Consider the following 26,485-nt stretch of genomic DNA (forward strand, 5'->3'; position numbering starts at 1 on the left):
ACCCTACTTCTAACCCTATCTCTAAACTTAACCCATACGCCTAAAATAGCAATTTCCCTTGTGAGGTCCGGTGAAATGTCCCCACTTATCCACATTTTAGTTGTTTGGCTATCCTTGTGAGTACTTCTGGTCCCCACAAGGATAGTAAAACCAAAAACACACACAAAACAACCGAGCCACACCCCGAGTGGTCAGAGTAGAGAGGCTCATTTAGATGCTGCACACTCTGAAACTCACATAATGACATCCTGAACAGAGCCGTGGCAGAACCAGAGAGAGAGAGCGAGAAATAGAGAGAGCTCTGGGAGCGCAGGCTATTGCTGGGGTCTTTAGCAGACAAAAGGAGTTGGCAAGACAGCAGGAAAAGGGACCTGGCTGAGTTGAGTCTATTACATTACCAAAAACTCACAGCGCCTGGACTGGGTTATTGTGTAATGTACTGTGTTTAGCTGTGTACTTATTCTGTATGTTTGCTCAGTGAACATATTGTCTGTCTGAGAGTCTGTTCATGACTGTATGACTTAGTGCTTATGAGCGTTGCTGGTGTTCTGTGTTTACTTTATTCCCACTTTGTCCTGCTGTAAGCTCCGGGACTTTATGGTTCGGCTCTCTCTCATCCAGAACCATTTTGATGGTCCTTGTGACGGGATCGGACCCAGGTCCATCCTCTCTCTTGTTTGTGTGTGTGTCCATGTGAAGTGGGAGAGGATGGGACTGAGGATGGGCCAGTCTCCCGTGCTGTCTAGGATCCTGGCGTAGGATAGGATGGCTGTCTCTCAGAGGGGATGGGATTGGTATTGATGAACTCAGTGAGTTAGAGCATGGTGCTAGACAGAGAGGGTTCTGGGTAAGAAGGGTAACTATGGACCTTAAACCAAAGCACTGTTATGAAACAGAGTAACCACATAACAGGGTGTTACCAACTAGGTTCGACTACTGCCTGCCACAAGACTGTGTTAGCCCGCTGAGCTTATGCCTTTAACTCAGGGAGATAACGTAAGTGTTCGGGTCTCGGCCAACGCATCACACTTACACGATCACACTATCCAGTCTCAGTCTATATCAGGTGTATGTATATGTAGGCACAAACAGCATATTTCTTTATAGTTTCCTTCCATGATATAACTTCAGACACTCACCAAGTGTACTGTACATGGTGTCTGTTTCCTTTACTGGTACTGTGTTGCTGCATGCACGGTCTCCAGTTCTTCATGCTGTCTTGTGTTCTCCCTAGTGTGTGTGTGTGTGTGTGTGTGTCGGTGTGTGTGTGTGCGCGCATCAGTTACATACTGTCTATCTCTCCCTGCATTAGCTGGTTGGTTTTGACACTACAGACACGACAGTACTAGACGACAACCCACACAACACAACATGCCACCAGGGAACTGGGGTGGCTGAAGAAACAGTCACTGTAATTATCACGTTTTAGGTATGACCCAGATGCAGTTAGTGTCTAAGAAACGAAAGTTGATTTCAAAAACAGGGGCAGGCAAACGACAGGTCAAAGGCAGGGGTCAATAATCCAGAGAGGGTGCAAAGGGTCCAGAACGGCAGGCAGTCTCAGGACAGGCAGAACGGTCTAAACCGGGAAGGACTAGAACACAGGAGCAAGAAACAGACAGGAGCAGGGGAACAAACGCTGGTAGGTTTCACAAACAAAATGAACTGGCAGCAGACAAACAGAGAACCCAGGTATAAATACACATGGGATAATGGGGAAGATGGGCGACACCTGGAGGGGGGATGGAGACAAGCACAAAGACAGGTGAAACAGATCAGGGTGTGACAGTAATTCATGCTCATGATCAACTGGGCTGGCTGAAGAAACAGTCACTGTAATTCATGATCAAATCTACTGTTTGTTTCTTTCTAAATTCTGGGAGGGAAATAAATATTTTGCCAAGATATGAAATAAACGAACACAAGGTTTCTGGACTGCACTCAATAAAGGGGAATCTTTTGGATTAGAACCTTGTTCGTTCTCTTTCTCTCTCTTTTTTTCTCTCTCTCTTTCCCTTTCATTCCCCCTCTCTCCTCCTCTCTTTCTCTCTGTTTGTAAATGTACACACTTCACTGTCGATACAGTGCTTGAGTGTGTGTGTCTGTGTACCGTAGTATATTAGTCCCAGTCTTAAGTAAACTTATTCACCCTTTCTCCTTTCCAGGTGTGAATAGGTTGTCCCGTGGTATCGTCTTTCCTTGGTCATCTCTGTCCCGTTCCGTACTTCTGAAAATAAGAGGCTGCTGTCTGCACCAACCTTGACTGACCACCTCGAGTCCCACACTGCCTTACCAGGTAGACCAAGCTGTACGCTGCTGCTCAATGGTTTCCAAGGTCTTTATTTGAGATGATCAGAGAGGAGAAAGAGGAAAAGACACACAAACAAAGAAATAGAGAGAGAGAGAGGGGGACAGGGAGAGAGAGAGAGGGACAGAGAGAGAGGGATAGGGACAGAGAGAGAGAGGGGGACAGAGAGAGAGGGACAGAGAGAGAGAGGGAGAGGGACAGACATAGAGAGGGAGAGGGACAGAGAGAGAGGGACAGAGAGAGAGGGACAGACATAGAGAGGGACAGACAAAGAGAGGGACAGACAAAGAGAGGGACAGACAAAGAGAGGGACAGACATAGAGAGGGACAGACATAGAGAGGGACAGACATAGAGAGGGACAGACATAGAGAGAGAGACAGACTTAGAGAGAGAGACAGACATAGAGAGGGACAGACATAGAGAGGGACAGACATAGAGAGAGAGACAGACATAGAGAGAGAGACAGACATGGAGAGAGAGACAGAGAGAGAGAGACAAATGGCTGCGTGTCTCTGGCTGCGTGTCTCTGGCTGTGTGTGGGTGGGTGGATGTGGGTGGATGTATGTGTGAGTGTCGGTTGTTTCTGTTGCCTTCCCAATGCTAGGAGCCACGTGTGCCGAGTGTAGGAGGGAAGAGAAGAAAAAAGCTGCTCTACCAAAGAAAATGAATGTGACGCACGACCATGAAACCTAAACAAAACAAAAAAACATTATATACACTCTCTCCCTCTCTTTCCCTCTCTCCCTCTCTCTTTGTTATTCTAGCTTAGGCACAGGCTGGCATTTTCTGCTTAGCTCTGTGCTTGCTTGTGTTTGTTAGTCTTTGTGTGTGTTTGTGTGGGTACGTTTAAGTGAGTGTGTGTGTGCGCTCGTGCTTCTGTGTGTGTGAATGTGTGTTTGTGTGTGCGTCTGTGTATATGTACAGAATGTGTGTGTGTGCACGCACAATTTCACTTGTCGGTGTGTGTGTGCATGCATGGGCTGTACTCTGGTGGCCAGCACAACCGTCTCTGATGGGTAGACATCCAGCTGTGATAATGTGTGCAGAAAGACTTCAGAGCAGTTCCCCTCAGTTCCCACCCACACAGAGCAGACTTTAGCAGGGGGACAGAGGGCAGACATACTCCATATCTATCTCTACCCCCTTCAGTCATCACTTTGAAGGCCCTGCATCTGTCTCGCTGAAAGACCAAACCAGCTACATACTACCCCAAGCTCTCCAAGAGTGTGTGTGTGTGTTTGTGTTGGTGAGTGTGTGTGTGAGAGGGAGGGAGAGTGTGTGTGTGTCTCAACTTATTTGTATGTATTTGGCTATGCGATGCACTTGTAGTGCGTTACATAAAACCACGCCAGTAATATTTGTTAGAACTATGCAAATGACCAACAGTTTAACACATGAAGTGTTTTAGGTGTTTTAATGACACTGAGACAGAGGAACTTTAGTCTCTCTCTCTCTCTCTCTCTCTCTCTCTCTCTCTCTCTCTCTCTCTCTCTCTCTCTCTCTCTCTCTCTCTCTCTCTCTCTCTCTCTCTCTCTCTCTCTCTCTCTCTCTCTCTCTCTCTCTCTCTCTCTCTCTCTCTCTCTCTCTCTCCAATTCAATTTCCATTTAGGGGGCTTAATTGGCGCAGGGAACATATGTTTACATTGCCAAAGCAAGTGAAATAGATAATAAACAAAAGTAAAATGTACAGTAAACATTACACAAGTTCCAAAAGAATAAAGACATTTCAAATGTCATATGTATATATACAGTGTTGTAATGATGTGCAAATAGTTAAAGTACTAACGGGAAAATAAATAAAAATAGGTGCTACTTAAAATGTTGTTTGTTCTTCACTGGTTGCTCTTTTCTTGTGGCAACAGGTCACAAATCTGGCTGCTGTGATTGCACACTGTTATTTCACCCAATATGTTTGGATTTTATAACGTCGTATGTTTTCCCCCAACACCATTTTCCATCAATTTGTATAGCAGGCCCTCGTGCCAAATTGAGGCGAAAGCTTTTGTGACATCAACAAAGCATGAGAAGACTTTACCTTTGTTTTGGTTTGTTTGTTTGTCAATTAGGGTGTGCAGGGTGAATACGTGGTCTGTTGTATGATAATTTGGTAAAAAGCCAATTTGCCATTTGCTCAGTACATTGTTTTCGCAGAGGAAATGTACAAGTCTGCTGTTAATGATAATGCCAGAGCTGAGGATGATGTAAAAAAGTTTAAGTATAGCCAATTGGAATTTGTGGTCTGTATATTTTATAATTTAATTTAGGATACCATCAACCCCACAGGCATTTTTGGGTTGGATGGTTTGTATTTTGTCCTGTAGTTCATTCAATGTGATTGGAGAATACAGTGGGTTCTGGTAGTCTTTAATAGTTGATTCTAAGATTTGTATTTGATCATGTATATGTTTTGGCTGTTTGTTCTATGTTATATAGCCAAAAAGATTGGAGAAGTGGTTTATCCATACATCTCCGTTTTGGATAGATAACTCTTCGTATTGTTGTTTGTTTAGAGTTTTCCAATTTTCCCAGAAGTGGTTAGATTCTTTGGATTCTTCAATTACATTGAGCTGATTTCTGACATGCTGTTCCTTGTATTTCTGTATTATTTTAGTAATTCACCATAGTGAAGGTGTACACTCTGGGTCTCTTTTTCTGGGTCTCTATGTTTTTGGTTGGATAGGTTTCTCAATTTCTTTCTTAGGTTTTTGCATTCTTCATTAAACCATTTGTCATTGTTGTTATTTTGAGAGGTCAAATATACTGTTTAGGTTTTCTACTGCCAAGTTTACACATTCACTATTACAGTGAAACATTTTGTTCAGGAAATTGTCTAGAAAGGTTTGAATTTGTTGTTGCCTAATAGTTTTTTGGTAGATTTACACAATACTTTCCTTCCATCTATAGCATTTCTTAATATTTTTCAGTTCCTTTGGCTTTGATGACTCATGATTGAGCAAAGCTATGTTAAAGTAGAGTGTGATTCTGCTGTGATCTGATAGAGGTGTCAGTAGACTGACTGTGAACGCTCTAAGAGACTCTGGGTTGAGGTCAGTGATAAAGTAGTCTACAGTACTACTGACAAGAGATGAGCTACATGTGTACCTGCCATAGGAGTCCCCTCGAAGCCTACTATTGACTATGTACATGCCCAGCGTCCGACAGAGCTGCAGGAGTTGTGACCCGTTTTTGTTGGTTCGTAGTCGTAGTTGTGTCAAGGGGGGCATATGGGGAAGGTAATGATGTCACCTCCAGGTACGTGTTTGTCCCCCTGTGTGCTGAGGGTGTCAGATTCTTGTCCAGTTCTGGCATTTAGGTCGCCACAAACGAGTACATGTCCCTGATTCTGGAAATTGTTGATCTCCCCCTCTAGGATGGAGAAGCTCTCATCGTTAAAGTATGGGGATTCTATTGGGGGGATATAGGTAGCACACAGGAGGACATTTTTCTCTGTTGAGATAATTTCCTTATTAATATCTAGCCAGATTTGAGGTCAGTGTTAAAGTAGTCGACAGTACTACTGCCAAGGGATGTGCTGTAGGTGTACCTACCATAGGAGTCGACTTGAAGCCTACCATTGACTATGTACAGAACCAGCGTGTGACAGAGCTGCAGGAGTTGTGACCTGTTTTTGTTGGTTGTTTTGTCATAATTGTGTCTACAATGTAAAAACAATTTAAACTGAGCCATGTTGGTTTAAAAAGCTGTCTCTTCCAAATTAAAATGTATCATTTATTTAATTTAATGAGCCATTCGCAGTTTCACTGTAACAGCCGACTCTACTTAGACTTGCATCGCTTTGAGACAAGCATATGCTACTGGCCGGTTCAACCAGCCTATTTTCCCTAAACCTAACCCTAGCTCCTAACCCTAAAACTAACCCTATCTCCTTACCCTAAACCTAAACTTAACCCAAAAACCTAACCCTAACCCTAAACCTAAACCTAACCCTAGCCCTAACCCTAACCCTAAAACTAACCCTAACCCTAACCCTAACCCCAAAACTAACCCTATCTCCTTACCCTTACCCTAAACCTAAACTCAGTCCCATTCTAAATCCTATTTTCCCTAAACCTAAACCTAACCCTAGCTCCTAACCCTAAAACTAACCCTATCTCCTTACCCTAAACCTAAACTTAACCCAAAAACCTAACCCTAACCCTAAACCTAACCCTAGCTCCTAACCCTAACCCTAAAACTAACCCTAGCTCCTAACCCTAACCCTAATTGTAACCCTAACACGTATTCTAATCTTAAACCTAAACCTCCTAGAAGTAGCATTTGACCTTGTAGGGACTAACAAAATGTCTCCAGTTGGTCAAATTTGTGTTTGTTTACTACAAGAATAGTTAAACACGTCCACACACACACTGACTACCTGAGGGCTGCTTTCGATGCTGCCAGTTGGTTTAAAACGTTTGTGTGTGTGCTCTGACTGTGGTCATCTGGTGGTGTGCTTGCGTTTGTCTGGTGCCGTGGGGTCACTGCTCCCTGTCCTGTGCTTACTAAACACATACAGACATCTCACTTTCTATCTTCAAACTAAATATACTTTCCTGCAACCCGCCTCACTCAATGTGGTACGGAGCTGCTATTTTTATTCCTTGTACCAGGAACCTCCATCAGGGGCTAGCCAGCTAATTAGCTACTAGTCTTTGTTAGCCACGGCTAGCGGTCTTCACCTTTAGCTTGGATACCAGCTAGCCTTAGCCTGGACAATACCTGCCAGTCTGCACAGCGAGATACCAACCCAGAGCATATTGGATTGCTTCTCTCTACCACATCATTGGATTCCTGCCGCTCTGGATCATTACACCGGATCATCACAGCTAGCTAGCTGCAAACGAGTGGCTACTGTTAGCTAACGGCTGTGTCCCGAAACAAGCACCAGTTAGCCTTGAGCTAGCCTCGAGCTAGGCCCATAAACCAGCTAATTCTAGGGCTACAATACCTCTATTGCCAATTGGCCTGGACCCTTTATTGTCGACACGGAGCCCCGCTGATCCATCACGACTTTTCTGCCGACGTAATCGCCCGATGTGGTCTCTGCTAAGAAGAAGAACCATCTGCTAACCCTGGCCCGCTAGCTCTCTGATCGCCGTGTACACCGCTCGGCTAGCGTAGTAGTGACTACCGAACGGCCCCCTGACTCACCTACTGCTGTTAATTGGACCCTATGATCACTCGGGTACACTGCTGATGCCCCCTGGACTGTTTCAATAACACGGTACCTCATTTTGTTTATTTGTCGGCCCCACCTTAAACTCAGGCCCTGTATGTACCTAACTGACCCGCTCTGCCTATTCATCGCCATTTACTCCTTGTTGTCTTAGCTCTCCCGATCAACACCTGTGATTGCTTTATGCCTCTCTCTAATGTCAATATGCCTTGTGTACTGTTGTCTTGGCTAGTTCTTATTGTTTTATTTTACTGTAGAGCCCTCAGTCCCGCTCAACATGCCTTAGATAGCTCTTTTGTCCCACCCCACACACATGCGGAAACCTCACCTGGCTTAACTGGTGCCTCCAGAGACTAAACCTCTCTCATTGTCACTCAACGCCTAGGTTTACCTCCACTGTACTCACATCCTACCATACCCTTGTCTGTACATTATGCCCTGAATCTATTCTACCATGCCCAGAAATCTGCTCCTTTTATTCGCTGTTCCCAACGCACTAGACAACCAGTTATTGGTTGTCGGTCGGCGCTGACTTCCGGCGCCGACCGAGATGGCCGCCTCGCTTCGCGTTCCTAGGAAAATATGCAGTATTTTGTTTTTTTATGTGTTATTCCTTACATTGGTACCCTAGGTAATCTTAGGTTTCATTACATACAGTCGGGAGGAACTACTGAATATAAGAGCAACGTCAACTCACCATCGTTACAACCAGGAATATGACTCTCCCGAAGCGGATCCTGTGTTTTGCCTTCCACCCAATACAATGGATCTGATCCCAGCCGGCGACTCTAAACAACAACGCCGTAAAAGGGGCAAACGAAGCGGTCTCCTGGTCAGGCTTCGGAGACGGGCACATCGCGCTCCACTCCCTAGCATACTACTCTCCAATGTCCAGTCTCTTGACAATAAGGTTGATGAAATCCGAGCAAGGGTAGCTTTCCAGAGAGATATCAGAGACTGCAACGTTCTTTGCTTCACGGAAACATGGCTTACTCGAGAGACGCTAACGGAGTCGGTGCAGCCAGCTGGTTTCTTCACGCATCGCGCCGACAGAAACAAACATCTTTCTGGTAAGAAGAGGGGCGGGGGTGTATGCCTTATGATTAACGAGACGTGGTGTGATCATAACAACATACAGGAACTCAAGTCATTCTGTTCACCTGATCTAGAATTCCTCACAATCAAATGTCGACCGCATTATCTACCAAGGGAATTCTCTTCGATTATAATCACAGCCGTATATATCCCCCCCCAAGCAGACACATCGATGGCCCTGAACGAACTTTATCTGACTCTTTGTAAACTGGAAACCACACACCCTGAGGCTGCATTCATCGTAGCTGGGGATTTTAACAAGGCTAATCTGAAAACAAAACTCCCTAAATTCTATCAGCATATCGATTGTGCTACCAGGGCTGGTAAAACCTTGGATCATTGTTATACTAACTTCCGCGACGCATATAAGGCCCTCCCCCGCCCTCCTTTCGGAAAAGCTGACCACGACTCCATTTTGTTGCTTCCAGCCTACAAACAGAAACTAAAACAGCAAGATCCCGTGCTCAGGTCTGTTCAACGCTGGTCCGACCAATCTGATTCCACGCTTCAAGACTGCTTCGATCACGTGGATTGGGATATGTTCCGCATTGCGTCCAACAACAACATTGACGAATACGCTGATTCGGTGAGCGAGTTCATTAGAAAGTACATTGACGATGTCGTACCCACAGCAACGATTAAAACATTCCCAAACCAGAAACCGTGGATTGATGGCAGCATTCGCGTGAAACTGAAAGCGCGAACCACTGCTTTTAACCAGGGCAATGTGACCGGAAACATGACCGAATACAAACAGTGTAGCTATTCCCTCCGCAAGGCAATCAAACAAGCTAAGTCCCAGTATAGAGACAAAGTAGAGTCGCAATTCAACAGCTCAGACACAAGGCGTATGTGGCAGGGTCTACAGTCAATCACGGATAACAAAAAGAAAACCAGCCCCGTCGCGGACCAGGATGTCTTGCTCCCAGACAGACTAAATAACTTTTTTGCTCGCTTTGAGGACAATACAGTGCCACTGACACGGCCCGCTACCAAAACCTGCGGGCTCTCCTTCACTGCAGCCGAGGTGAGTAAAACATTTAAACGTGTTAACCCTCGCAAGGCTGCAGGCCCAGACGGCATTCCCAGCCGCGTCCTCAGAACATACGCAGACCAGCTGGCTGGTGTGTTTAAGGACATATTCAATCAATCCTTATCCCAGTCTGCTGTTCCCACATGCTTCAAGAGGGCCACCATTGTTCCTGTTCCCAAGAAAGCTAAGGTAACTGAGCTAAACGACTACCGCCCCGTAGCACTCACTTCCGTCATCATGAAGTGCTTTGAGAGACTAGTCAAGGACCATATCACCTCCACCCTACCTGACACCCTAGACCCACTCCAATTTGCTTACCGACCCAATAGGTCCACAGACGACACAATCGCAACCACACTGCACACTGCCCTAACCCATCTGGACAAGAGGAATACCTATGTGAGAATGCTGTTCATCGACTACAGCTCAGCATTTAACACCATAGTACCCTCCAAACTGGTCATCAAGCTCGAGACCCTGGGTCTCGACCCCGCCCTGTGCAACTGGGTCCTTGACTTCCTGACGGGCCGCCCCCAGGTGGTGAGGGTAGGTAACAACATCTCCACCCCGCTGATCCTCAACACCGGGGCCCCACAAGGGTGCGTTCTGAGCCCTCTCCTGTACTCCCTGTTCACCCACGACTGCGTGGCCATGCACGCCTCCAACTCTATCATCAAGTTTGCGGACGACACTACAGTGGTAGGCTTGATTACCAACAACGACGAGACGGCCTACAGGGAGGAGGTGAGGGCCCTCGGAGTGTGGTGTCAGGAAAATAACCTTGCACTCAACGTCAACAAAACAAAGGAGATGATTGTGGACTTCAGGAAACAGCAGAGGGAGCACCCCCCTATCCACATCGACGGGACAGTAGTGGAGAAGGTGGAAAGTTTTAAGTTCCTCGGTGTACACATCACGGACAGACTGAATTGGTCCACCCACACAGACAGCGTTGTGAAGAAGGCGCAGCAGCGCCTCTTCAACCTCAGGAGGCTGAAGAAATTCGTCTTGTCACCAAAAGCACTCACAAACTTCTACAGATGCACAATCGAGAGCATCCTGTCGGGCTGTATCACCGCCTGGTACGGCAACTGCTCCGCCCACAACGGCAAGGCTCTCCAGAGGGTAGTGAGGTCTGCACAACGCATCACCGGGGGCAAACTACCTGCCCTCCAGGACACCTACACCACCCGATGTCACAGGAAGGCCATAAAGATCATCAAGGACAACAACCACCCGAGCCACTGCCTGTTCACCCCGCTATCATCCAGAAGGCGAGGTCAGTACAGGTGCATCAAAGCGGGGACCGAGAGACTGAAAAACAGCTTCTATCTCAAGGCCATCAGACTGTTAAACAGCCACCACTAACATTTAGTGGCCGCTGCCAACATACTGACTCAACTCCAGCCACTTTAATAATGGGAATTGATGGAAATTATGTAAAAATGTATCACTAGCCACTTTAAACAATGCCACTTAATATAATGTTTACATATCCTACATTACTCATCTCATATGTATATGTATATACTGTACTCTATATCATCTACTGCATCTTGCCATCTTTATGTAATACATGTATCACTAGCCACTTTAAACTATGCCACTTTATGTTTACATACCCTACATTACTCATCTCATATGTATATGTATAGACTGTACACTATACCATCTACTGCATCTTGCCTATGCCGTTCTGTACCATCACTCATTCATATATCTTTATGTACATATTCTTTATCCCTTTACACTTGTGTGTATAAGATAGTAGTTGTGGAATTGTTAGGTTAGATTACTTGTTGGTTATTACTGCATTGTCGGAACTAGAAGCACAAGCATTTTGCTACACTCGCATTAACATCTGGTAACCATGTGTATGTGACAAATATATATATTTTTGATTTGATTTGATATTATAGCCTTTAGCCGTACCCTTATCCTACTCCTCCTCTGTTCCTCTGGTGATGTAGAGGTTTACCCAGGCCCTGTAGCCCCCAGTTCCACTCCTATTCCCCAGGCGCTATCATTTGTTGACTTCTATAACTGTAAAAGCCTTGGTTTCATGCATGTTAACATCAGAAGCCTCCTCCCTAAGTTTGTTTTATTCACTGCTTTAGCACACTCCACCAACCCTGATGTCCTAGCCGTATCTGAATCCTTGCTTAGGAAGGACACCAAAAAATCAGAAATTTCCATCCCCAACTACAACATTTTCAGCCAAGATAGAACTGCCAAAGGGGGCGGAGTTGCAATCTACTGCAGAGAGAGCCTGCAAAGTTCTGTCATACTATCCAGGTCTGTGCCCAAACAATTCGAGCTTCTACTTTTAAAAATCCACCTTTCCAGAAACAAGTCTCTCACTGTTGCCGCTTGCTATAGAACCCCATCGGCCTACCTGTGCCCTGGCCTACCTGTGCCCCATCACACTACCTGTGCCCTGGACACCATTTGTGAATTGATTGCGTCCCATTTATCTTCAGAGTTCGTAATGTTAGGTGACCTAAATTGGGATATGCTTAACTTCTCTGCGCTACGGATCCCTTTTACGGGATCACTTTCCTAAACAACCGCTAGAATTGCAGGGCGCCAAATGCAAAAATATTACAAAAAATATTTATAATCATGCAATCACAAGTGAAATATACCAAAACACAGCTTAGCTTGTTGTTAATCCACCTATCGTGTCAGATTTTGAAAATATATTTTACAGCGAAAGAAATCCAAGCTTTTGTGAGTGTAGCTTTCAATGCTACAACAGCTTGCCCCAAATTAGCATGGTCATGAAAGTCAGAAAAGCAATAAAATTAATCACTTACCTTAGATAATCTTCGGATGTTTGCACTCACGAGACTCCCAGTTACACAATAAATGTTATTTTTGTTCGATAAATATTACTTTTATAACAAAAAAACGCCATTTGGGTTGCGCGTTATGTTGAGAAAACTACAGCCTCGTTCCGGTCCTGAAAGGAAGATGAAAATTTCCAAACGTATCAGATTAAAAAATATTACTAAAAATATTTATAATCATGCAATCACAAGTGAAATTGACCAAAACACAGCTTAGCTTGTTGTTAATCCACCTATTGTGTCAGATTTTGAAAATATACTTTACAGCGAAAGAATTCCAAGCTTTTGTGAGTGTAGCTTTCAATGCTACAACAGCTAGCTTGGTTAGCTTGGTCACGAAAGTCAGAAAAGCAATAAAATAATCGCTTACCTTAGATAATCTTCGGATGTTTCCACTCACGAGACTCCCAGTTACACAACAAATGTTATTTTTGTTCGATAAATATTACTTTTATCACAAAAAAACGCCATTTGGGTTGCGCATTATGTTGAGAAAACCAAAGCCGTGTTCCGCTCGACAAATTCCAAAAAGTATCCGTAATGGTCGTAGAAACATGTCAAATGTTTTTTATAATCAATCCTCAGGTTGTTTTTAACAAACGTAATCGATAATATTTCAACCGGACCATAACCTATTCTTTAAAAGAGAAAAGGAAAATGGGGAGCCCCTCTCTCGCGCGCAGCAAACATTCAGAGGACACCTGACTACTTATGAATCATCTCGCTCATTTTTCAAAATAAAAGCCTGAAACTATGTCTAAAGCCTGGTCACAGCCTGAGGAAGCTATTGGAAAAGGAATCTGGTTGATACCCATTTAAATGGAGGATAGACGGGCCAGGAAACACAGAATTAAAAAAAAGAAATATCACTCCCGGGTTATATTTTCTCAGGTTTTCGCCTGCAGAATTAGTTTTGTTATACTCACAGACAATATCTTGACAGTTTTGGAAACTTTGGAGTGTTTTCTATCCTAATCCGTAAATTATATGCATATTCTACGATCTGGACCGGAGAAATAGTCCGTTTACCTTGGGAACGTTCTTTAAAAATATATATATATATGACCCCTAGCGTCAAGAGGTTAACACCCCAGCCGTCCTACAATCTAAGCTAGATGCCCTCAATCTCACACAAATTATCAAGGAACCTACCAGGTACAACCCTAAATCCGTAAACACGGGCACCGTCATAGATAGCATCCTGACCAACCGGCCCTCTAAATACACCTCTGCTGTCTTCAACCAGGATCTCAGCAACTACTGCCTCATTGCCTGCGTCCGTAATGGGTCCCCGGTCAAACAACCACCCCTCATCACTGTCAAATGCTCCCTAAAACACTTCAGCAAGCAAGACTTTCTAATCGACCTGGCCCGGGTATCCTGGAAGGATATTGACCTCATCCCGTCAGCAGAGGATGCCTAGTTATTCTTTAAATGTGCTTTCCTCACCATCTTAAATAAGGATGCCCCCATTCAAAAATATGTAGAACTAAGAACAGGTTCACTCCAGACTTGACTGCCCTTGACCAGCACAAAAACAACCTGTGGCGTACTGCATTAGCATCGAATGCAACTTTTCAGGGAAGTTAGGAACCAATATACACAGTCAGTTAGGAAAGCAAAGGCTAGCTTTTTCAAACAGAAATTTGCATCCTGTAGCACAAACTCCCAAAAGTTTTGGGACACTGTAAAGTCCATGGAGAATAAGAGCACCTCCTCCCAGCTGCCCACTGCACTGAGGCTAGGAAACACTATCACCACCAAGAAAATCTCGATTATTGTAGATTTAAAGAAGCATTTTTCTATGGCTGGCCATGTTTTCCACCTGGCTACCCCTACTCTGGCAAACAGCTCTGCACCCCCCACAGCAACTTGCCCAAGCCCCCTCCCCCGCTTCTCCTTCACCCAAATCTAGATAGCTGATGTTCTGAAAGAGCTGTAAAATCTGGATCCCTAGAAATCAGCTGAGCTAGACAATCTGGACTCTCACTTTCAAAAATTATGTGCCACAATTTTTGCAACCCCTATTACTAGCTTGTTCATCCTCTCTTTCATATCGTCTGAGATCCCTAAAGATTGGAAAGCTGCCACGGTCATCTACCACTTCAAAGGGGGAGACACTCTAGACCCAAACTGTTACAGACCTATATCTATCCTGCCCTGCCTTTCTAAAGTCTTTGAAAGCCAAGTTAACAAACAGATCACCGACCATTTCGAATCCCACCGTACCTTCTCCGACTTTAGACTCTGTCAATCACTGCATTCTTATCGGCAGACTAAATAGCATTGGTTTCTCAAATGACTGCCTTGCCTGGTTCACTAACTACGTATCAGACAGAGTTCAGTGTGTCAAATCAGAGGGCCTGTTGTCAGGACCTCTGGCAGTCTCTATGGGGGTGCCACAAGGTTCAAATCTTTGGCTGATTCTTTTCTTTGTATATATCAATGATGTCGCTCTTGCTGCAGGTGATTCTCTGATTCACCTCTACGCAGACGACACAATTCTGTATACATCTGGCCCTTCTTTGGACACTGTGTTAACAAACCTCCAAACGAGCTTCAATGCCATACAACACTCCTACCGTGGCCTCCAACTGCTCTTAAATGCAAGTAAAACTAAATGCGTGCTCTTCAACCGATCACTGCCCGCACCCGCCCGCCTGACTTGCATCACTACTCTGGACGGTTCTGACTTAGAATATGTGGACAACTAAACTCAGCAAAAGAAGAAACGTCCTCTCACTGTCAACTGCATTTATTTTCAGCAATCTTAATGGTAAATATTTGTATGAACATAACAAGATTCAACAACTGAGACATAAACTGAACAAGTTCCACAGACATGTGACTAACAGAAATGGAATAATGTGTCCCTGAACAAAGGGGGGGTCAAAAGTAACAGTCAGTATCTGGTGTGGCCACGAGCTGCATCAAGTACTGCAGTGCATCTCCTCCTCGTGGACTGCACCAGACTTGCCAGTTCTTGCTGTGAGATGTTACCCCACTCTTCCACCAAGGCACCTGCAAGTTCCCGGACATTTCTGGGGGGAATGGCCCTAGCCCTCACCCTCTGGTCCAACAGGTCCCAGACGTGCTCAATGGGATTGAGATCCGGGCTCTTCGCTGGCCATGGCAGAACACTGACATTCCTGTCTTGCAGAAAATCACGCACAGAACGAGCAGTATGGCTGGTGGCATTGTCATGCTGGAGAGTCATGTCAGGATGAGCCTGCAGGAACGGTTACCACATGAGGGAGGAGGATGTCTTCCCTGTAACGCACAGCGTTGAGATTGCCTGCAATGACAACAAGCTCAGTCCGATGATGCTGTGACACACCGCCCCAGACCATGACGGACCCTCCACCTCTAAATCGATCCCGCTCCAGAGTACAGGCCTCGGTGTAACGCTCATTCCTTCGACGATAAATGCGAATCCGACCATCACCCCTGGTGAGACAAAACCGCGACTCGTCAGTGAAGAACACTTTTTGCCAGTCCTGTCTGGTCCAGCGACGGTGGGTTTGTGCCCATAGGCGACATTGTTGCCAGTGATGTCTGGTTTGGACCTGCCTTACAACAGGCCTACAAGCCCTCAGTCCAGCCTCTCTCAGCTTATTGCGGACAGTCTGAGCACTGATGGATGGATTGTGCGTTCCTGGTGTAACTAGGGCTGTTGTTGCCATCCTGTACCTGTCCCGCAGGTTTGATGTTCTGATGTACTGATTCTGTGCAGGTGTTGTTACACATGGTCTTCCACTGCGAGGATGATCAGCTGTCCATCCTGTCTCCCTGTAGCGCTATCTTAGGCGTCTCACAGAACGGACATAGCAATTTTTTGCCCTGGCCACATCTGCAGTCCTCATGCCTCCTTGCAGCATGCCTAAGGCATGTTCACGCAGATGAGCAGGAACCCTGGGCATCTTACTTTGTGTGTTTTTCAGAGTCAGTAGAAAGACCTCTTTAGTGTCCTAAGTTTTTATAACTGTGACCTTAATTGCCTACCATCTGTAAGCTGTTAGTGTCTTAACGACCGTTCCACAGGTGCATGTTCATTAATTGTTTATGGTTCATTGAACAAGCAACCCTTTACAATGAAGATCTGTGAAGTTATTTGGATTTTTACAAATTATCTTTGAACGACAGGGTCCTGAAAAAGGGACATTTCTTTTTTTGCTGAGTTTATATATTTATACACACATAAGCCCAATAGGGTGAAAAGAATTCCAGTCAATCCCATAATCGCTCCTGCTTCCCGACTGAGGGGATGTTAGACGTAGGCAGGGCCCTCCAGATCTGGAAGAGGGGACGTTAGAGGTAGGCAGGGCCCTCCAGATCTGGAAGAGGGGATGTTAGACGTAGGCAGGGCCCTCCAGATTCTGGAAGAGGGGATGTTAGACGTAGGCAAGGCCCTCCAGATCTGGAAGAGGGGACGTTAGAGGTAGGCAGGGCCCTCCAGATCTGGAAGAGGGGATGTTAGACGTAGGCAGGGCCCTCCAGATTCTGGAAGAGGGGATGTTAGACGTAGGCAGGGCCTTTCAGATCTGGAAGAGGGGACGTTAGAGGTAGGCAGGGCCCTCCAGATTCTGGAAGAGGGGATGTTAGACGTAGGCAGGGCCCTCCAGATTCTGGAAGAGGGGATGTTAGACGTAGGCAGGGCCCTCCAGATCTGAGACAGGGGAAATGTGATGCTGCTACAGGTACAGGGAGGGGCTCTATAGTCTCTACTACTGTGGATCACTACTGCTACAGAACAAAAGGGCAGCGTCTCACAAACAGAAGCACCCTTTTAGAGCTGTACAGTCTAGCAGCTCCATTTTAGTTTCTTACTACAGTCCAGTAGATCTCATTACTGACCAGCTGACACCATCACACACTTTAGCTGAATTATTCAACAGAGAATCAGGTCAAAAAGCAGTCAAAGCCATTCATTTTATAGAGAACTGTTCCCTTAATTTCCAATGGGGATCTTGCATCAATTGGCATAAACAATTTGTTTACTTGTATGTGTGTGGAAATGGTGAAAGAAACAAATCAATGAATCAGTTGCCTCACTGGCAGCCTTACTTCACTATCCCCCTCACTGCACACCATCCTAGTGTCCACATAGAGGATATGAGCTCCCCATGCCCCCCTATGCTCCCTCTCGCCCCCTGTCTGTGTTCCCTCTCTCCTCTCTGTGTTCCCTCTCTCCTCTCTGTGTTCCCTCGCTCCTCTGTTTTCCCTCTCTGTGCTCCCTCTCTCCTCTCTGTGCTCCCTCTCTCCTCTCTGTGCTCCCTCTCTCCTCTCAGTGTTCTCTCTCCCTCTCTGTGTTCCCTCCCTCTCTCTTTCTGTGCTCCCTCCCTCTCTCTTTCTGTGCTCCCTCCCTCTCTCTTTCTGTGCTCCCTCCCTCTCTCTCTGCTCTCCCTGTCTCCCTCTCTCTTTCTGTGCTCCCTCCCTCTCTCTTTCTGTGCTCCCTCCCTCTCTCTATGCGCTCCCTGTCTCCCTCTCTCTCTCTGTGCTCTCTGTGCTCCCTGTCTCCCTCTCTGTGCTCCCTGTCTCCCTCTCTGTGCTCCCTGTCTCCCTCTCTGTGCTCCCTGTCTCCCTCTCTGTGCTCCCTGTCTCCCTCTCTGTGCTCCCTGTCTCCCTCTCTGTGCTCCCTGTCTCTCTCTCTGTACTCCCTGTCTCTCTCTCTGTGCTCCCTGTCTCTCTCTGTGCTCCCTCCCTCTCTCTTTCTGTGCTTCCCCTCTCCCTCTCTATGCTCCCCGTCTCCATCTCTGTGCTCCCTGTCTCTCTCTCTGTGCTCCCTGTCTCTCTCTGTGCTCCCTCCCTCTCTCTTTCTGTGCTCCCTCCCTCTCTCTTTCTGTGCTCCCTCCCTCTCACTCTGCGCTCCCTGTCTCCCTCTCTCTCTCTGTGCTCTCTGTGCTCCCTGTCTCCCTCTCTGTTCTCCCTCCCTCCCTCTCTGTGCTCCCTGTCGCTCTCTCTGTGCTCCCTGTCTCTCTCTCTGTGCTCCCTGTTTCTCTCTGTGCTCCCTCCCTCTCTCTTTCTGTGCTCCCTCCCTCTCTCTGCGCTCCCTGTCTCCCTCTCTCTCTCTGCGCTCCCTGTCTCCCCCTCTCTCTCTGCTCTCTCTGTGCTCCCTGTCTCTCTCTTTCTGTGCTTCCCCTCTCCCTCTCTATGCTCCCTGTCTCCTGCAGTGAGCCAACTGTGAGTGGAGAGCCCTGCAATGCAGCAGCCAAGTGACTCACACACGGCACAGAAAGACACATACACAGACACATACACAGACACACATTGAGACACACAGGGAGGTAGGCAGGCAGGTAGGAAGGCAGGCATGGAGGGAGGGAGGGAGGCAGGCATGGGAGGAGGGAGGGAGGGAGGCAGGCATGGAGGCAGGCAGGCATGGAGGCAGGCAGGCAGGCAGGCATGGAGGGAGGCAGGCAGGCATGCAGGCAGGCATGGAGGGAGGGAGGCAGGCAGGCAGGCATGGAGGGAGGCAGGCAGGCAGGCAGGCACGCAGGGAGGGATGCAGGCAGGCAGGCAGGCATGGAGGGAGGCAGGCAGGCGCAGAGACAGCCTGGTGCGTGGGGCTGCCACAGGGCCCACCAGGCTGGGGAGACCTACAGGAGGCCTGGTGCGTAGAGGAGGCACTGAATGAACCGGGCTGTGGGGGAGCACTGGAGCTCTGGTGCGCAGCCTTGGCACCACTCCTCCAGGCTGAATGCCCACTTTAGCCCGGCCCCTCCAGAGTGCAGGCACAGGTTGAACCGGGCTGTGGAGGAGCACTGGAGATCTAGTGCTTACCACTTGCACCTCTCCACTTGGCTGAATGCCCACTTTAGCCCGGCACGGGCTGAGCGCAGGCATAGGACGCACTGAACAGTCCCAGCGCACCGGAGACACAGTGCGCAGAGCCGGGGCAGGATACCCTGGGCCGAAACGGCGCACCGGAGACCAAGCGCGCTGAGCTGCCACACTCTGCCCTGGCTGGATGCCCACTCTCGCATGGCACTTGCGGAGGGCTGGCATATAGCGCACCGGGCTATGAGCGCGCACTGGAGACACCGTGCACTTTATCGCATAACACGGTGCCTGACCAGTACCACGCTGCTTCCGGTAAGCACGGGGAGTTGGCTCTGGTCTATAGCCTGACTCCGCCAATCTCCCCATGTGCCCCCCCCCCCCCCCCCCAAAAAAAGTTGGGGGCTGCCTCTCGTGCCTGCTTCGCTGACTTGCCTCATATCGCCGCCTCTCAGCTTTAGCTGCCTCCAGTTCCTCTTTCGGACGGCGATATTCCCCAGCCTGTCTCCAGGGTCCCTTTCCGTCTAGTATCTCCTCCCAAGTCCACGAATCCTGAACCCTCTGCTCCTCCATACCACGCTGCTTGGTCCGCTTGTGGTGGGTAGTTCTGTCACGGTCATCGTTGCATGAGGAAGGATCGGACCAAAGCGCAGCGTGGTAAGTGTTCATGATATTTATTAACACTGAACACTAGAACAAAACAACACAGTGAGAAACGAAACCGAAACAGTCCCGTCAGGTGCAGAAAACACTAAACAGAAAATAACTACCCACAAAACACAGGTGGGAAAATGCTACCTAAGTATGGTTCCCAATCAGAGACAACGATAGACAGCTGTCCCTGATTGAGAACCATACCCGGCCAAAACAAAGATATACCAAAACATAGAAAAATTAACATAGAATGCCCACCCAAATCAAATCACACGTGACATAGGCAACAGGTGGAGTGGGGTTTCAAACTGGGTGATGAGGAGGAGGAGGATGAATAAGTGGATGAAGAGGAGGAGAGAGAGGAGAGGAGAAAGAAAGGACTGAGTAGGAAGATATAGAGGAAGGGGAGGACAAGAGGAATAAGGAGGAGAAGAAGAAAAGTGGGCTACCCTACTTATTAGATTGTCAGTAGCTTGCCTTGACAGTTGCTGTTCCCAAACTTTTCCATTCCGGGGACCTCCAAATCACATTCAAAAGCTCTCGTGGAGTTGTATAATTAAAAAATATATATCTTGCCTGACAAATTTAGAGTCAGTTTTATCAGTGAATAACCAGGTTTCCATCCAACCATTTAATTAATTATCTGACGCATGGAAAAGTCACGACCAGTCTGATGAAAATGTGAAATGCCGGTACAATTTTATAAATGCCGACAGACACTTGCTCGTGTGACGTGGTGGGATATTTTTGTGTCGCTAAAATGTATTATGGGAGAAATGGCTGTGGAAATGCCTTAATACGCAAATACTGATATAAATACTGATATCCAAGTGAACTTGGAGTCACATAAGTTGTGTGGTCCTGCCACTACAACACGGGACAGCATGCAGTTTATCACTGGGTGGTGAATGTGCAAGATGATGAGCTTGATGCTCCTTTCCAATAAAAATTGAGGTGACATGATGATCAAAGCATGGCTGCCATTGAAAAAATTGCAGACCACCTCCCACAGGTTGAAAACCACTGTTATACAAGCGATATCACTACTAGGCCTGTTGCGCCATATTCTCAGAATACCATGCACTATTCAAACTGTTCTCTGTTGCTAAGCAAAATTCTCCCTCAGTAATGGGTTTTAATGGGATTTTCAAATACTGGTACTGTATGCTGTTGTACATGTACTTTGATTCATCAGAACTATATGTAACTGAGCTTAGCTCTAAACAACAAACAGCCTATGCTAATTTCCACCCTGTCCTGGTCCGTCGGTGCAGTTGTTGCCAGCAGGGGAGAGGTAAAGTGTGTCCCTAATGGTGCCCTGTTCCCTACAGAGTACTACTTTAGGGAGGTAGATGGAACAACCCAGTTTCTATTATCCAGACAGAGAGAGGTGGGTAAAAGACGAGGGATGAGGACAGGTGAGGATGGGTAGCCGTGTCCAATGTGAAATGGACATTTTGTTTCAGTTCCCCCATGCAGCTGTCCTTCCTGCCACCCAGGCTCTGAACATCCTATCTCTGTGGGACTGGATGGGGGGTGTTGGACTAGCTCCCCACCCTGCTCTGTCAGCCTACACCCTGGCCTCCACCCGGTACCCGTGCCCCCTATACCCTAACCCACTGTCTGTGTTCCCATGCCCCCCTCCACCATTCCTTGTACCCCCCTACACCCTGCCCCACTGTCGGTGTCACTCTGCCTCCCTTTCCCCTACACCCAGTCTGTGTCACTCTGCCTCCCTTTCCCCTACACCCAGTCTGTGTCCCCCTGCCTCCCTTTTCCCCTACACCCAGTCTGTGTCCCCCTGCCTCTCTTTTCCCCTACACCCAGTCTGTGTCCCCCTGCCTCCCTTTTCCCCTACACCCAGTCTGTGTCCCCCTGCCTCCCTTTTCCCCTACACCCAGTCTGTGTCCCCCTGCCTCCCTTTTCCCCTACACCCAGTCTGTGTCCCTCTGCCTCCCTTTTCCCCTACACCCAGTCTGTGTCCCCCTGCCTCCCTTTTCCCCTACACCCAGTCTGTGTCCCCCTGCCTCACTTTTCCCCTACACCCAGTCTGTGTCCCCCTGCCTCCCTTTTCCTGTACACCCAATCTGTGTTCCCCTGCCTCACTTTTCCCCTACACCCAGTCTGTGTCCCCCTGCCCTGTGCCCCCCCCTACACCCTGCCACCACTGTCAGCGTCCCCCTGCCTCCCTTTTACCCTACACCCAGTCTGTGTCCCTCTGCCTCCCTTTTCCCCTACACCCAGTCTGTGTCCCCCTGCCCGGTGCCTCTCCCTACACCCTGCCCCCACTGTCACTGTTCCCCTGCCTCCCTTTTCCCCTGCCCCTCTACTGCCCTACACCCTGTAGCAGTGAGTCATTGGTGATACATTAAAGATTGTAATGTGTGTGGTTGTACTAGAAACATTTTGTGCTTTTGTTGGGTTTGAGAATAACACCAGCGTTTATGGCTTTTTATGCACAGTCAGAGAGAGAGAGAGTTTATCCCTTCTGGTTATGGAGAGAAAGAGAGTTTCACGGAATCGTGGCTGAATGACGACATGGATATTCAGCTAGCGGGATACACGCTGCACCGGCAAGATAGAACAGCACACTCCGGTAAGACGAGGGGGGGAGGTCTGTGCATATTTGTAGAACAGCTGGTGCACGAAATCTAAGGAAGTCTCTAGATTTTGCTCGCCTGAAGTAGAGTATATTGTGATAAATTGCAGGCCACACTACTTGCCTAGAGAGTTTTCAGCTATACTTTTCATGGCTGTTTATTTACCACCACAGACAGATGCTGGCACTAAGACCGCACTCAGTCAGCTGTATAAGGAAATAAGCAAACAGGAAACCACTCACCCAGAGGTGGCGCTCCTAGTGGCCGGAGACTTTAATGCAGGGAAACTTAAATCAGTTCTACCAAATTTCCATCAACATGTTAAATGTGCAACCAGAGGGAAAAAAATTCTAGATCACCTGTACTCCACACACAGGGACGCGTACAAAGCTCTCCCTCGCCCTCCATTTGGTAAATCCGACCACAACTCTATCCTCCTGATTCCGGCTTACAAACAAAATTTAAAGCAGGAAGCACCAGTGACTCGGTCTATAAAAAAAAGTGGTCTGATGAAGCAGATGCTAAACTACAGGACTGTTTTGCTATCACAGACTGGAACATGTTCCGGGATTCTTCCGATGGCATTGAGGAGTACACCACATCAGTCACTGGCTTTATCAATAAGTGCATCGAGGACGTGTTCCCACAGTGACTGTACGTACATACCTCAACCAGAAGCCATGGACTACAGGCAACATTCGCACTGAGCTAAAGAGTAGAGCTGCCGCTTTCTAGGTGCGGGACTCTAACCCGGAAGCTTACAAGAAATCCTGCTATGCCCTGCGACGAACCATCAAACAGGCAAAGCGTCAATACAGGGCTAAGATTGAATCATACTACACGGGCTCCGACGCTCGTCTTATGTGGCAGGGCTTGCAAACTATTACAGACTACAAAGGGAAGCACAGCCGGGAGCTGCCCAGTGACACGAGCCTACCAGACGAGTTAAATCACTTCTATACTCGCTTCGAGGCAAGCAACACTGAGGCATGCATGAGAGCATCAGCTGTTCCAGGCGACTGTGTGATCACGCTCTCCGTAGCCGACGTGAGTAAGACCTTTAATCAGGTCAACATACATAAGGCTGCGGGGCAAGACGGATTACCAGGGCGTGTGCTCCTGGCATGTGCTGACAAACTGGCAGGTGTCTTCACTGACATTTTGAACATGTCCCTGATTAAGTCTGTAATACCAACATGTTTCAAGCAGACCACCATAGTCCCTGTGCCCAAGAACACAAAGGCAACCTGCCTAAATGACTACAGACCTGTAGCACTCACGTCTGTAGCCATGAAGTGCTTTGAAAGGTTGGTAATGGCTCACATCAACACCATTATCCCAGAAACCCTAGACCCACTCCAATTTGCATACCGCCCAAACAGATCCACAAATGATGCAATCTCTATTGCACTCCACACTGCCCTTTCCCACCTGGACAAAAGGAACACTTACATGAGAATGCTATTCATTGACTACAGCTCAGCGTTCAACACCATAGTACCCTCAAAGCTCATCACTAAGCTAAGGACTAAACACCTACCTCTGCAACTGGATCCTGGACTTCCTGACGGGCCACCCCCAGGTGGTGAGGGTAGGTAGCAACACATTTGCCACGCTGATCCTCAACACTGGAGCTCCCCAGGGGTGCGTGCTCAGTCCCCTCCTGTACTCCCTGTTCACCCACGACTGCATGGCCAGGCACAACTCCAACACCATCATTAAGTTTGCAGACGACACAACAGTGGTAGGCCTGATCACCGACAACGATGAGACAGCCTATAGGGAGGAAGTCAGAGACCTAGCCGGGTGGTGCCAGAATAACAACCTATCCCTCAACGTAACCAAGATTAAGGAGATTATTGTGGATTACAGGAAAAGGAGGACCGAGCACGCCCCCATTCTCATCGACGGGGCTGTAGTGGAGCAAGTTGAGACCTTCAAGTTCCTTGGTGTCCACATCAACAACAAACTAGAATGGTCCAAACACACCAAGACAGTCGTGAAGAGGGCATGACAAAGCCTATTCCCCCTCAGGAAACTAAAAAGATTTGGCATGGGTCCTGAGATCCTCAAAAGGTTCTACAGCTGCAATATTGAGAGCATCCTGACTGGCAACTGCTCGGCCTCCGACCGCAAGGCACTATAGAGGGTAGTGGGTATGGCCCAGTACATCACTGGGGCTAAGCTGCCTGCCATCCAGGACCTCTACACCAGGCGGTGTCAGAGGAAGGCCCTAAAAATTGTCAAAGACCCCAGCCACCCCAGTCATAGACTGTTCTCTCTACTACCGCATGGCAAGCGGTACCGGAGTGCCAAGTCTAGGACAAAAAGGCTTCTCAACAGTTTTTACCCCCAAGTCATAAGACTCCTGAACAGGTAAGCAAATGGCTACCCAGACTATTTGCATTGTCTTTTTATGCTGCTGCTACTCTCTGTTTATCATATATGCATAGTCACTTTAACTATACATTCATGTACATACTACCTCAATTGGGCTGACCAACCAGTGCTCCTGCACATTGGCTAACCGGGCTATCTGCATTGTGTCAGCCACCACCCGCCAACCCCTCTTTTTCGCTGCTGCTACTCTCTGTTCATCATATATGCATAGTCACTTTAACCATATCTACATGTACATACTACCTCATTCAGTCTGACTAACCTGTGTCTGTATGTAGCCTCGCTACTTTTATAGCCTCGCTACTGTATATATCCTATCTTTTTACTGTTGTTTTATTTCTTTACTTACATATTGTTCACCTAATACTTTTTTTGCACTATTGGTTAGAGCCTGTAAGTAAGCATTTCACTGTAAGGTCTACAACTGTTGTATTCAGCGCACGTGACAAATAAATTTTGATTCGATTTTTTATTGTGTATTTCACTTTTGTTTATTATCTATTTCACTTGCTTTGGCAATGTAAACATATGTTTCCCATGGAACTAAAGCCCCTAAAATTGAATTGAAATTGAAATTGAGTTGAGACAGAGAGAGAGTGGGGGGGGGGGCTCTCATATGATAGACACTCTGAAGTGGTTACAAAGGGACAGGAAGTCATTGTGGCCATGTTACCCTGCCCTCGTTCCCTCTGGTGCCACAACAACCCATCCTGGACAGCAAAATCAAACGTCAGTCTGGCCTGATGAGACAGGCTCTGCTGCCTGCAAATGACTGACTGACCGCTCACTCTGCTCCCCTCTCCTATTCCTTACCAGTCCTATAGCCTCTACTCCCTAGCTACTCCTGTATTCAGTGCATTCGGAAAGTATTCAGACCCCTTGACATTTTCCACATTTTGTTACGTTCCAGCCTTATTCTAAAATTAATTAAATATATGTTTTTCTTCATCAATCTACACACAATACCTCCTAATGACAAACAAAAATAGTTTTTTAGATTTTATTGCTAATTTATTAAATATATAAAACTGAAATATCACATTTACATAAGTATTCAGACCCTTTACTCAGTACTTTGTTGAAGCACCTTTGGTAGTGATTACAGCCTCAAGTCTTCTTGGGTATGATGGTACAGTACAAGCTTGGCTCACATTTATTTGGAGTTTCTCCCATTCGTCTCTGCAGATCCTCTCAAGCTCTGTCAGGTTGGATGGGGATTGTCGCTGCACAGCTATTTCAGGTCTCTCCAGAGATGTTTGATCGGGTTCAAGTCCGGGCTCTGGCTGGGCCACTCAAGGACATTCAGAGACTTGTCCCGAAGCACCTCCTGTGTTGTCTTGGCTGTGTGCTTAGGGTTGTTGTCCTGTTGGAAGGTGAACCTTCGCTCCAGTCTGAGGTCCTGAGCGCTCTAGAGCAGGTTTTCTTCAAGGATCTCTCTGTACTTTTCTCCGTTAATCTTTCCCTCGATCCTGACCAATCTCCCAGTCCCTGCTGCTGAAAAACATTCCCACAGCATGATGCTGCCACCACCATGCTTCACCGTAGAGTTGGTGCTAGGTTTCCTCCAGACGTGACGTTTGGCATTCAGGCCA

General features: G+C 47.3%; 1 protein-coding gene across 17 annotated transcripts in view; it reads left to right on the forward strand.

Annotated features, from left to right (window-relative positions):
- The window catches only part of LOC139538886 (microtubule-associated protein 2-like), a 167,047-nt gene that overhangs the window by 67,276 nt on the left and 73,286 nt on the right, over nt 1–26,485 (forward strand). For 16 of the 17 annotated variants that reach the window (XM_071341419.1, XM_071341417.1, XM_071341427.1 and 13 more), the window contains one exon: nt 2,166–2,296. The exons of the other annotated variant lie outside the window; for it this stretch is intronic. The gene's annotated coding sequence lies outside the window, so the exon portion shown is untranslated. The remainder of the gene's footprint in view (nt 1–2,165; nt 2,297–26,485) is intronic. 17 annotated transcript variants of the gene reach the window in all.

This window comes from Salvelinus alpinus, chromosome 14 (genome assembly GCF_045679555.1).
Source record: "Salvelinus alpinus chromosome 14, SLU_Salpinus.1, whole genome shotgun sequence".
Lineage (NCBI taxonomy): Eukaryota > Metazoa > Chordata > Actinopteri > Salmoniformes > Salmonidae > Salvelinus > Salvelinus alpinus.